Source organism: Triticum dicoccoides, chromosome 6B (genome assembly GCF_002162155.2).
Source record: "Triticum dicoccoides isolate Atlit2015 ecotype Zavitan chromosome 6B, WEW_v2.0, whole genome shotgun sequence".
Lineage (NCBI taxonomy): Eukaryota > Viridiplantae > Streptophyta > Magnoliopsida > Poales > Poaceae > Triticum > Triticum dicoccoides.
In genome coordinates, this window is record NC_041391.1 from 47790634 (window position 1) to 47803880 (window position 13247).

Genomic DNA, 13247 nt, shown 5'->3' on the forward strand with positions numbered 1-13247 from the left:
TGCAATTGAGCGTTTCCTGTGCGGCCTTTAACCTCTGCTTCTGCTTCTTCAGGCTTCTCGCAGTGGCCATAAGCCTTCTGTGGAGGTTATCTCGTTCCACGCGTGTTTCCGGGACGATGAATGCATCGTCGTCTGGACTATGTTCTTGTCCTGGGGCGGTTTGATGAACTCGTCCCTCGAGATCATTGTGATCGGGGTTCTGCTCCGGACTGTGTTCGGTGTGACCTGGCTCGTCCTGCTCCATCGCTGGGTCCGTATGGTCGTTGTTGCCTTCGAAGTTGACTGGGTATCGATCTTTCTGGTGCTCTTGTCTCTATTTTTACTGTTGCTGGACTTGGAGCGGTGTCTGCGTTGCCGCTTTGGTTTTTGCCCGGGGTTTTTATCTTCCGGATTGTCGCCGCCGTCCTCCTTAGGCGTCTCCACCATGTATATATCGTGCGACGGGGTGGCTGTCCACCGCTCTGCGAGCGGTGGTTCCTGTTCTTCTCCTACATCGTCGTCCATACCGTCGATGTTTTCGGAGTCGAAGTCAAGCACGTCAGTTAATTCATCGACCGTGGCAATGAAATGGGTGGTGGGTGGGCAATCAATTCCCTCGTCGCCTGCTTCCCACTCGAGCTGGACATAGATCGGCCAAGAGTCTCCTGTCAAAGAGAGAGATTTTAACGAGTTCAGCATGTCGCCAAAGGGCAAGTGCTGGAAGATATCCGCAGCGGTAAACTCCATTACCGGAGCCCAACCAGGCTCGGCGGGCTCAGGAGCGCGCGGACTGGAACCTACAACCGGATACGAGTCCGGTGGTCCGGAGTCACAGGCTTCCTTAGAGGTGAGGCTTGAGTTCGGCTCTACCGCCGATGAGTGTGCGGCCTGCAGGGCGGGGTCCATTCACCCGTCCTTGGGCTGCGTAGTCCGCTCCGGATTTAGGTCTAGGGCTACTGCTGGGGTGATATCCCGAGCATTGCCCGACAATAGGTCTAAGCCATGCCCATCGTGACTGTCCGATGCTCCTGGACCAGGCCCGATTCCGTCGAAGATCACGTATCAGTGGATATCGGCCGTGTGGTTCAGGTTTCCGAACCTGACCTGGTGGCCAAGGGCGCAGCTGTCGATCTGCTCTAGATGGCCAAGCGAATTGGCCCGCAGTGCGAAGCCGCCGAACACGAAAGATCTGTCTGGGGAGAAAAGTCTCGCCCTGGACCGTGTCGTTGACGCTTGAAGGAGCCATCAAGCCTTGCAGCGACCACACATAGGAACTCTCAATGAAAGCACCAATGTGAGTGTCAAAACCGGCGGATCTCGGGTAGGGGGTCCCGATCTGTGCGTCTTAGGCTGATGGTAACAGGAAGCAAGGGACACAATGTTTACCCAGGTTCGGGCCCTCTCGATGGAGGTAAAACCCTACTTCCTGCTTGATTAATATTGACGATATGAGTAGTACAAGAGTAGATCTACCACGAGATCGTAGAGGCTAAACCCTAGGAGCTAGCCTATGATGATTATGATTGTGATCATGATCGGCCTTATAAGGACCAACCTCTCCGGTTTATATAGACACCGGAGAGGGCTAGGGTTTACAGGGAGTCGGTTACAAGGAAGGAAATATAATATCCGGATCGCCAAGCTTGTCTTCCACGCAAAGGAGAGTCCCATCCGGACACGGGACGGAGTCTTGAGTCTTGTATCTTCACGCTCCAATAGTCCGGACGAAGTATAGAGTCCGGCTGTCAGGATACCCCCTAATCCAGGACTCCCTCAATGAGCAAGGTCAAGGACTGTCGCGAGGAAGACGCAATATCATTCTTTTGGCAAAATTGCATGGACAGGGGAATCCTCAATGCCATAAGTCGCTGACTTGGCGGACATAGTACAGAAGTACTGTGCGATGGAAAGCGCCTGGAAAACCCAAACAAAATTCTGGGATCCTCAGGCTCTCACTAAACTCCTCGTCTGAACTAAAAGGGTGCACTCTCGCAAGTCACCCGATTCAATTGCAAAGAAACCAAAGCCCACTACAGGGCGTGGAACCGTATTGGAGGGATGGCTCAATGGGCCATGCAAAATTCACAGTACACCGGATACCATACCAACACACAGCCTTAGAGCATGTTGGATACTCCGGCAGGTGGCCAAGAGCGGCGAGGATCTCCTCATCAACAATACCACAGAGCACCATCCCGCAGAAAATAACAATACAGTATTGACAGTCTTCGAGACTTTCGCCTCAAATAATAGGCGCAAGCGAGTACTCCACAGCCTCGCCAAAGTCTGCCATGTTGCAGTAATGAATCCATGGAACGACACGGCCATAACCTTCAATGCCAGTGACAAACCTCAATTTCGAACAGTCCGAGCACCAGCCGCTTTGGTCCTTAGTCCAATTGTGGATGGCTTCCGGCCTACTAAAGTGCTCATGGACGGCGGCAGCGGATTAAACCTCATCTACGAGGAAACTATTAACAAAATGGAAATAGACAAGAGCCGCATTGAGCAAAGCAGCACAACCTTCAGAGGAATCATCCCTAGTCGGGAGGCAAGATGTGGAGGAAAAATCACACTAGATGTGGTATTCGGCACGTCGGAGAATTATAGGTCCGAAGAAATCACATTCCAAGTGGCCTCGTTTAGTAGCGGATACCACGCCCTTTTAGGGCGGGATGCATTCACGAGCTTCCAAGCTATACCCCATTACGGGTGCATGAATCTCAAGATGCCCGGGCCCAATGGAATCATCACTCTAGCTAGTGATCCGGACGTAGCACTCCGCGTCGAAAATAAAAACCACCGCACTGGCCCTTGAGGCATTATCCGAAGCCCTCGCGACCGAAGAACTTACTGCGCTGCGCTCCACGGTGGACAGGGATGACGTGATACTCGACAAATGACCCAAGTCCACCTCTTTCAAACCAGCAGACGAAATAGTCAAATTCCAGGTCCACCCAACGGACCCTACAAAAACACATCCATCAGGGCACAGCTGAACCCCACAATAGACGCCGCACTGTGAGAGTTCTTGCGTGAGAATTGGGACATCTTCGCCTGGCATCCTTCAGACATGCCAGGTATCCCACGCAGGCTGGCCGAGCATAGCCTAAACATACTGAAGGGATACAAGCCGGTCAAGCAGACTCTTCGGCGCTTTTCAGAACCTAAGAGACAAGCCATGGGAGAAGATCTAGCCAAGTTACTCGAGGCCGAATTCATCAGAGAAATAAAACATCCGGACTGGCTAGCAAACCTGGTGATGGTACCAAAGAAGGACAAATCCTGGCGCCTATGTGTCGATTTCAAGGACCTCAATAAGGCTTGCCCCAAGGATCCCTTCCCCCTCCCCCGCATCGATCAAATCATCGAAGCTACTCCAGGACACGACTTGTGCTTCCTTGACGCATACTCTGGATACCATCAAATCAAAATGGCAGAGTCCGATCAAGCCGCAACGGCATTCATCACACCATACGGCCCCTTCTATTTTAATACCATGCCTTTCGGGCTCAAAAATGCCGGTGCAACCTATCAACGCATGATTCAGACATGCCTGGAAAAACAAATCGGCAAAACAGTGGAGGCATACATAGACGATGTGGTCATCAAAACCAGACACGCCGAATCTTTAATAGACGACTTGAGGCTTACGTTTGACAATCTCCGAACATATGACATCAAGCTCAACCCGGAAAAATGCGTTTTCGGCGTGCCTGCCGGAAAGCTCTTGGGCTTCATCGTTTCCAATAGAGGAATTGAAGCAAATCCGGCTAAAATCCAAGCTCTGTCATAGTTGGCTACCCCAACAGACCTCAAGCAAATCCAGAAATTAACTGGATGCGTGGCTGCCCTAAGCCGCTTTATCTCCCAATTGGGAGAAAAGGCACTACCTCTTTATCACCTTCTTTGATGCACCGAACACTTCGATTGGACGGACGCGGCTACGGCCGGACTAGAAGAAATAAAGGCCCTCTTGGCCAGAAATCCAATCCTGGTCGCGCCAAATATCGGCGAACCCATGCTGTTATATATAGCTGCAACTCACCAGGTTGTAAGCGCAGTGCTCGTCGTCGAACGAGAGACGGACGGACATAAGTTCCCACTTCAAAAGCTGGTATACTACATATCCACCCTCCTCACTCCATGCAAGTCACGGTACCCACATTATCAAAAGATAGCATACGCGGTCTTCATGATATCCCGGAAACTACGACACTACTTTCAAGAGTGTTAGATCACGGTGGCCTCTGAAGTACCACTAAACGGTATAATAAATAACCGCGATGCCGCGGGCCAGATTGCTAAGTGGGCTATCGAGCTCCTCCCGTTCGACATCATATACAAACCACGGCGAGCCATTAAATCGCAAGTACTAGCTGACTTCGTCGCGAATGGACAGAAGACGAACTCCCTAAAGAGTACGGCACGTACTCCAATTGGATCATGCACTTTGACGGCTCTAAGATGTTGGCTGGTCTAGGAGCAGGCGTTGTCCTGACATCCTCAATCGGAGATATAGTCCAATACGTACTCCAAATATTATACACAGACTCCAACAATGCAGACGAATATGAGGCTCTGTTGCATAGACTTCGGATGGCAGTCTCCGTGGGCATTCAACGCCTAGAAGTGCATGGGGATTCGAACCTCGAAATATCTCAAATAAATGGAGACTTTGACACCAAGGACCCAAAAATGGTGGCTTACTGCAATGCCGTGCTCAAAATGTCAGCTCGGTTCGAGGGGCTCGAATTCCACCATGTGGTCCGAGAAAACAATCAAGCGGTGGATATCCTCGCCCGCATCGGCGCTAAGCGTGACCCCGTCCCGCCTAATATCTTCTTGGAAAGGATGTTCAAGCCATCCGTGGTGTGGGAAGGGGAGACTAGCAATACCAGTCCGGATCCGAACACAACCCCAGATCCCGAACACTCTGACGTAATCGGAGGCTCCGCCACCGAAATAACACCTTCAGCCCACGTAATTATGGCTGTTATCGCCCCGTGGACAGAACCCTTCTTAGCCTACCTAAATAGGCAAGAACTCCCTGAGGACCAAAATGAGGCACATTGCATTGTGCGGTGCTCTAAAGCCTACAAGGTTCACGAGGGAGAGGTTTAATTTATGTTTTCCCTTCTAACCACATCATATATATTTATATTATTACTATTATCGTATATTTAATAGAGACTTATATATACATTATAAAAACATCCCACGTCTTATTAACTTATAAAAGTAAATGTTTAACAAAAGTTGGCAAGGAAAATCCTGGTTGTTTTTGACTGACAGGCAAGGAAAATCCTGGTGATTGCGTACAAAAGCTTGCGAAGATTTTAAGGACCAATATAATAATAACGCGCTCAATTTTCTTTTGAGCAATTACTCACTAATTTGTTAATTTTATATATATATAATGTGTCGCTCCGGTTTATTTTTTCATTTTAATTTCTCCTTCTAACCTAACATTATATATAGAACAAGCCCAGCTAATTCGTGTATTTCAAGAAAGTGCAAATGGGCTGGGATTTCTTAGAAAATATTAAATGGGTCGCATTGACGAGAAATTATTTGTTCACCTAGCCCAGCAAATGGACTGTAAATTCTAGAAAACATGGGCTAAATATATGCCACATTTTTGCAGGTTGACATGTGGGCCAATAGGTCGAAGCCTACGCAAGGCATTGTCAACTTGGTCAACAAATAATTCTAACATCCATAGCCATTAGATATATATCCAACGGCCGGCATGCACCTTCAATTTCTCGTCTTCTTCCTCTAGTGTCGCCAGGACTACCTGCTCTGGCCTCCGACGGCTAGCGGCTCTGCTTAGCATGCATTGCTGTGAAGTGCTACCCCACCGTCGGCTAGGCTATCCCTCCACCCCTCCACACCTCCTGTTATTCTCCACCAGCTGCAGCCCCACGCCACACTAGAACCAGTTATAACCCTTGTACTCCTCTCAATCTGCTAATCCACTGCCGCATCCTCCCATCTTCGGGCCATTCCCGTCTGGGGCCTCGCCATCGTCTACCACCTTGCTGCACTCAGCGCGGCATGGTTAACAAGCGGGAGTCATCGGAAGAGGACAATACGTGGAGAGCCAGACAGCTGGGACCCACGAGGTCCATAGTCGCACGCTGGATCCCACCGGCTGTATCTTCACACGGAAGGAAGTGCCTCCTTGTTATGCGAAAAAACTATTGCTCCCGATGATAGATGGGACCCGGCAGATTTGGTGGCTCACTTGTGGGACTACTAAACGGACATGTACGTAGGGCTTTATCAACATAATCAACAAATGATTCTAGCAACTGGACCGTTGGATGTTAATCCAACAGTCATGCTGCTTCTTCAATCTCTGTTCTTGCTCCTGTCTCCCGTGGGCGGTAGTGCTGCCGCGCACCCAAACCAGTCAAGTTTCCCACTCCTCTCCATCTGCGACTCCACTGCCGCGTCTTCCCCATCTCCGGGTCGTTCCAGTCTTGGGCCTCCCCGTCATCCATCGGCCTTGGTGCACTCGGCTTGGTGTGGTCAACATGGTCAACAAATGAGAGTCATCGGAAGATGATTGTATGTGAGAGGCTGACAGTGGGGACGCACCACGCCCATGGACGCATCCATGCAACTGCATCCTTTTTTACCCTAAAAATAATGTTTTCTCCCCTGACAGCTGGGACCCACCAGCTACATGTTCGCACGCAACTAAGTGCGTACTTATTATGGCCAAAAAAAGGATTCCCCCCTGACAGCTGGGACCCAACAGCTATATCTTTGCACGTAAGGAAGTGCGTCCTTATCGTCCCTGACAGCTGGGACCCACCCGGTCGAAGCATACGTAGCGTTGTCTGTCTTGTCGCAAACGTTTATGTACATACTGGTCGATCGGTTGCTCTGCAACGATGAACCGTGGCCGAGTAAGTAGCGGCACATGTCATAGTAGAGCCCCCCACGTAGCAGTTAAGGCTATCCCGTGTAAACCGTGTACACGTACATACAACCACACGCCAAAAAATACGGTCATGTACGTACATACGAGCAGGGTCTCGAAATGCGTACTCGCGCATACGGACGGCCAGGGCTCGTGTACATGGAGAGCAACGAACGGCAGTGATGTTGTCATGTTCATCTTTAGCTAACCGGTTGGGTCAGAACAGAGGAAACAACGCCGTGTTCACTGGGAGCCAAGTGACTGGGTCGGAACGCGTCCTATTCATCGGGAGGCAACATACTGGGCCGGAATGGGACGTGTTCAATGGGAGCCAACTGGCTTGGACGGAACAACCAGAACGGGGCCTGGCGTACCACAAAATGGAGGAAAACGGCCTTGTGTTCGACTGTGTATGGTCGAAACGGGGTCCTGTTCATTGGGAAGGGTCTGACGTACCGCAAAACGGAGGAAACGGACTTGTGTTCGAGCTCCTACGGTCAAAATGGGGTGCTGTTGACCGGAAGGGGTGTGGTGTACAACAAAAAGAAGGAAACAAACTTGTGTTGGAGCGCCTACGGTCGAAACGGCGGTCCTGTTCATCAAGAGGGGTGTGGCGTACCGCAAAACGGGACTCCACGGGCTACTATTCATCCACTGTCTACTGCCTCGCTCGAGCCTCCACGGGCTACTGTTCATCCACCATCAACTTCCTCCAGCCTCCACCTGCTACTGTTCATCCACCATCGACTTCCTCCAGCCTTCACCAGCTACTATTCACCATGGGGGTCCTGTTCATCCAGCCTCCACCAGCTACTGTTCAACCAACCCTCTCCACGGGGTCCTGTTCAGCCAGCCCTCCATGGGCTACTATTCATCCAGCCCTCCACGGCTACTGTCCAACCAGCCCTCCACCGGCTGCTGCTCATCCAGCCCTCCACGGGGTCCTGTTCATCCACCCCAACCGGCTCGATCGGGGTCCTGTTCATCAAGCGACAACAACCTATACTACCCCGGGGTCCTTTTCATCCAACCCCCACCGGGAACTGTTCATCCAACCCCCAACAACACTCACTATTCATCACGAGGCAACAGGTTTGATTGGCTTCAGTTAGCAGCAGTAGCAAAGGAATCGCTCGATCGGGTTTAGTTAACAGCGAGGGATCGATCGATCGCTCGGGTTCAGTAATGCATAGCCTGCAGTGCAATCGCTCGGGTTCAGTAGGCGAACGCCTCGCTCGGGTTCAGTTAGAGCCCAACGCCTCGCACACACGCGCGTATGTGTACGAGAGAAACACGCAAACCTCCGTGCATCGCTCGGTCCCAACCACCCACCGTAACCGGGAACTCCCTGAAATTTTCCTCGCCCTCGCTTCTACCACAATTTTTCTGTCATGGACGACCCAAAGAATGTCATGCAGGTGTGTCTTCAGCCCGCCCAGGACGAAAAGTCCATTTTCTGTCATAATTTTTTGTCATAGAAGTAGGAGGCCACCACATCTATGATGATACCGGGTTTTGTCACAATTATCGTCATACAGGTTTCATAAGCATGACAGGAAAAAAATTCGTTCGGCACAAAATGTCACGGATGTGTCTTTTTTTGTAGTGGTGGCTTCTTCTCTCTCTTTGATCTGCAATACAATGTTCCCCTCGGTGTTCTTGGAGTTCTATCTGATGTAATATTCTTTTGTGGTGTGTTTGTTGGGTTCCATGAATTGTGGGTTTATGATATGAATATTCATGAAAAGTAATTAAGTCTTTTTTGAACTTTATTATGCATGATTGTTATAGCTTTGTGTTTCTATCCAATCTATCTGTTTGGTTTGGCCAACTAGTGTTGGGGAATGCGGTAATTTTAAAAAAAAATCCTACGATCACGCAAGATCTATCTAGGAGAAGCATAGCAATGAGCAGGGAGAGTGTCTCCACGTACCCTCGTAGACCGAAAGCAGAAGCGTTTAGTTAACGCGGTTGATGTAGTCGAACGTCTTCGCGATCTAACCGATCCAAGCACCGAACGTACAGCACCTCCGTGTTCAGCACACGTTCAACTCGATGAAGTCCCTCGTACTCTTGATCCAGATGAGGCCGAGGGAGAGTTTCGTCAGCATGAGGGCGTGGCGATGGTGATGATGAAGTTTATTGGCGCAGGGCTTCGCCTAAGCACTGCGACGATACGACCGAGGTGTGTAACTGTGGAGGGGGGACGCACAAGGCTAAAAGATCAACTTGTGTGTCTATGGGTTGTCCCCTGGCCATGTATATAAAGGAGGGGAGGGAAGAGGTGGCCGGCCCAAGGGGGGCGCCCCAGGTGTGGGGAATCCTACTGGGACTCCCCAGTCCAAGTAGGATTCCCCTCCTCTTTCCTATTCCTAGTAGGAGAAGGAGGGAAGGAGGAAGAGGGGAGAAGAAAGGAGGGGGGTGCCGCCCCCTCCTAGTACAATTCGGACCAGCCCAGGGGGGCGCGACCAACCCTTGAGGCCCTTCTGTCCTTTCCCGTATGGCCCATAAAGGCCCATTACTTTCCCCGGCGAATTCCCGTAACTCTCCGGTACTCCAAAAAAATACCCAAATCACTCAGAACCTTTATGATGTCCAAATATAGCCTTCCAATATATCGATCTTTACGTCTCGACCATTTCGAGACCCCTTGTCACGTCCGATCTCATCCGGGATACCGAACAAACTTCAGTCATCAAATCACATAACTCATAATACAAATCGTTATCGAACATTAAGCGTGCGGACCCTACGGGTCGAAGAACTATGTAGACATGACCGAGACACATCTCCGGTCAATAACCAATAGCGGAACCTGGATGCTCATATTGGCTCCTACATATTCTACGAAGATCTTTATTGGTCAAACCGCATAACAACATATGTTGTTCCCTTTGTCATCGGTATGTTATTTGCCCGAGATTCGATCGTCGGTATCATGATACCTAGTTCAATCTCGTTACCGGCAAGTCTCTTTACTTGTTCCGTAATACTTCATCCCGCAACTAACTCATTAGTCACAATGCTTGTAAGGCTTATAGTGATGAGTATTACCGAGAGGGCCCAGCGATACCTCTCCGAAACACAGAGTGACAAATCCTAATCTCAATCTATGCCAACCCAACAAACACCTTCGGAAACACCTGTAGAGCACCTTTATAATCACCCATTTACGTTGTGATGTTTGGTAGCACACAAAGTGTTCCTCCGGTATTCGGGAGTTGCATAATCTCATAGTCTGAGGAACATGTATAAGTCATGAAGAGAGCAGAAGCAATGAAACTGTAACGATCATAATGCTAAGCTAACGAATGGGTCAGGTCCATCACATCATTCTCCTAATGATGTGATCCCGTTCATCAAATGACAACACATGTCTATGGTTAGGAAACATAACCATCTTTGATTAACGAGCTAGTCAAGTAGAGGCATACTAGGGACACTATGTTTTGTCTATGTATTCACACATGTACTAAGTTTCCGGTTAATACAATTCTAGCATGAATAATACACATTTATCATGAAATAAGGAAATAAATAATAACTTTATTATTGCCTCTAGGGCATATTTCCTTCAGTCTCCCACTTGCACTAGAGTCAATAATCTAGTTCACGTCGCCATGTGATTTAACATCAATATTCACATCTCTATGTGATTAACACCCATAGTTTACATCACCATGTGAGCAACTGTAGGGTAACGTAGTAATTTCAAAAAAAAATTCCTACGAACACGCAAGATCATGGTGATGATATAGCAACGAGAGGGGAGAGTGTATGTCCACGTACCCTCGTAGACCGTAAGCGGAAGCGTTAGCACAACGCGGTTGATGTAGTCGTACGTCTTCACGATCAACCGATCCAAGCACCGAACGTGCGGAGCCTCCGAGTTCAGCACACGTTCAGCTCGATGACGTCCCTCGAACTCCGATCCAGCCGAGTGTCGAGGGAGAGTTTCGTCAGCACGACAGCGTGGTGACGATCTTGATGTTCTACCGGCGCAGGGCTTCGCCTAAGCTTCGCGACGATATGACCGAGGTGGAATATGGTGGAAGGGGGCACCGCACACGGCTAAGGAACGATCCGTAGATCAACTTGTGTGTCTATGGGGTGCCCCCCGCCCCCGTATATAAAGGAGGGAGGGAGGAGGGGGCCGGCCTAAGGGGAGGCGCGCCCTAGGAGGGGGAAACCTACTCCAAGTAGGTTTCCCCCCTCCTTTTCCTAATCCAAGAGGGAGGGGGAAGGAAGGAGTAGGAGAGGGGGAAGGCAAGGGGGGCGCCGCCCCCCCCCCTTCCTTGTCCTATTCGGACTCAAGGGGAGGGGGCGCGCCACTTGCCCTGGCCGGCCCCTCTCTTTCTCCAATAGGGCCCATCAAGGCCCATTACTTCCCGGGGGGGTTCCGGTAACCCTCCGGTACTCCGGTTTTCTCCGAAAACTCCCGGAACACTTCCGGTGTCCGAATATAGTCATCCAATATATCAATCTTTATGTCTCGACCATTTCGAGACTCGTCGTCATGTCCGTGATCACATCCGGGACTCCGGACAAACTTCGGTACATCAAAACTTATAAACTCATAATAAAACAGTCATCGAAACGTTAAGCGTGCGGACCCTACGGGTTCGAGAACTATGTAGACATGACCTAGAACCATTCTCGGTCAATAACCAATAGCGGGACCTGGATGCCCATATTGGTTCCTACATATTCTACGAAGATCTTTATCGGTCAAACCGCATAACAACAAACTTTGTTCCCTTTGTCATTGGTATGTTACTTGCCCGAGATTTGATCGTCGATATCCAATACCTAGTTCAATCTCCTTACCGGCAAGTCTCTTTACTCATTCCGTAATACATCATCTCATAACTAACTCATTAGTTACATGCTTGCAAGGCTTAGGTGATGAGTATTACCGAGAGGGACCAGAGATACCTCTCCGACAATCGGAGTGACAAAACCTAATCTCGAATTATGCCAACCCAACATGTACCTTTGGAAACACCTGTAGAGCACCTTTATAATCACCCAGTTACGTTGTGATGTTTGGTAGCACACAAAGTGTTCTTCCGGTATACGGGAGTTGCACAATCTCATAGTTGCAGGAACTTTGTATAAGTCATGAAGAAAGCAATAGCAGTATACTAAACGATCAAGTGCTAGGCTAACGGAATGGGTCATGTCAATCACATCATTCTCCTAATGATGTGATCCCACTAATCAAATGACAACACATGTCTATGGTTAGGAAACATAACCATCTTTGATTAATGAGCTAGTTAAGTAGAGGCATACTAGTGACTATAGTTTTGTCTATGTATTCACACATGTATTATGTTTCCGGTTAATACAATTCTAGCATGAATAATAAACATTTATTATGATATGAGGAAATAAATAATAACTTTATTATTGCCTCTAGGGCATATTTCCTTCACCTTTTTGATTTCTACCTCCGCGGCTTTCAGCATCGCGAAGAGCTCGGGAATAGTCTTGTTCATCCCTTGCATATTATAGTTCATCACGAAGCTCTCGTAGCTTGGTGGCAGTGATTGGAGAATTCTGTCAATGACACTATCATCAGGAAGATTAACTCCCAGTTGAATCAAATGATTATTATACCCAGACATTTTGAGTATGTGTTCACTGACAGAACTATTCTCCTCCATCTTGCAGCTATAGAACTTATTGGAGACTTCATATCTCTCAATCCGGGCATTTGCTTGAAATATTAACTTCAACTTCTGGAACATCTCATATGCTCCATGACGTTCAAAACATCGTTGAAGGCCCGCTTCTAAGCCGTAAAGCATGGCACACTGAACTATAGAGTAGTCATCAGCTTTGCTCTGCCAGACGTTCTTAACGTCGTCAGTTGCATCAGCAGCAGGCTTGGCCCCCAGCGGTGCTTCCAGGACGTAACTTTTCTGTGCAGCAATGAGGATAATCCTCAGGTTATGGACCCAGTCCGTGTGAATGCTACCACCATCTTTCAACTTTGCTTTCTCGAGGAACGCATTAAAATTCAACGGAACAACAGCACGAGCCATCTATCTACAAACGAACATAGACAAGCAAGATACTATCAGGTACTAAGTTCATGATAAATTTAAGTTCAATTAATCATATTACTTAAGAACTCCCACTTAGACAGACATCTCTCTTAGTCATCTAAGTGATCACGTGATCCAAATCAACCAAACCATATCCGATCATCACGTGAGATGGAGTAGTTTCAATGGTGAACATCGCTATGTTGATCATATCTACTATATGATTCACGCTCGACCTTTTGGTCTCCGTGTTCCGAGGCCATATCTGTATATGCTAGGCT